This window comes from Tachysurus fulvidraco, chromosome 4 (assembly GCF_022655615.1).
Source record: "Tachysurus fulvidraco isolate hzauxx_2018 chromosome 4, HZAU_PFXX_2.0, whole genome shotgun sequence".
In the NCBI taxonomy this organism is placed as follows: Eukaryota; Metazoa; Chordata; class Actinopteri; order Siluriformes; family Bagridae; genus Tachysurus; species Tachysurus fulvidraco.
Genome location: NC_062521.1, coordinates 18,698,788 through 18,699,990, shown reverse-complemented (window position 1 = coordinate 18,699,990; position 1,203 = coordinate 18,698,788).

Genomic DNA, 1,203 nt, shown 5'->3' with positions numbered 1-1,203 from the left:
TTTGATCTTTGTCTTTTTCTGTATTTATCACGCATTTACAAAATTTGCTCAAAAGTATTAATAAATATATCTCATGGTTTATACTGCAATGTGTATATACTGTACAGTTCAATGTAATCAATAGGTTCTTTAATCTTTTCTGTGCCCCATCCCATTTCTTTTTCTCCTCTATTTCTCAGAGCTAATGTTAAGAATTTCTGCATCAACAGTTGCCACCATTTTGTAACTGTGACTCATGAGCTGTTACCGTGAACCTATTTCCAGCATTGGGGCCACACAGCTGCAGAGAGCAGAGCCACTTTTAGTTAATAGCTCATGGCTGTGTCTCATTTGTGTGCATGAGGCAGCAGGAAGAGGAAGCTAGGCAGGAGCATGGCCTAGTCATCAAGTCAGCACAGTGAGGATGTTTTTTCCCTTACGCAGTCCACTGTCTTTATGTGAAAGAGTGAGTCACTCATACAGCAACCACGACACTGCACAGCTATGCACCACGTAAAACACTCAGCCTGTTTTAGAGAATTGTTAGTTGTATATCATAAAATACTTAAAACTCAAAACTCAACTCGATGTCTAGATACATCTCTATTCAATTCATAAATATTGATAAAAGTTTTTTTTATAGAATATGCATTGAATCACTAATCATCTCTCCCTGAGGATGTTTCAATCTTTCTGCTTCATACTGTACAATACTGTTTCAGTGGTCCGAGAGGTGCCAGATTGCTGACACCATTTCTGTGCACATACATACACAACACATAAACTCAGATCGTAAAAATTAAAATGTGTTATCAGTCTGCTTGACATTTTACTTGTTAATTTTTGTCAATTAACAGAAATTAAGTAAAAAAAACCTAAAAAAAAAAAAAAACCTTTTTGCGCAGTTTGTAGGCAACATTGTGTACTATTGAGTTAAACACTACTGATAATAATAATAATAATAATAATAATAATAATAATAATAATAATAATAATAATAACAATATCAGTGACAGGAAGAACATTTACTGTATATTACTATTGTATATGTCATATATTTTGTCTCAAACTCATTCACATAAGCTAAACAGTCAGTACTTCCTGGCATGAGCTGGTTTTTACAGTTTATCATCAAAAATCTTTCACTTTTCTATTCCCAGCCAAAAGCATCATAAATCAACCATTCTTGAATGAAAAATACTTAAGTTTTCCCAAAATTCAAGT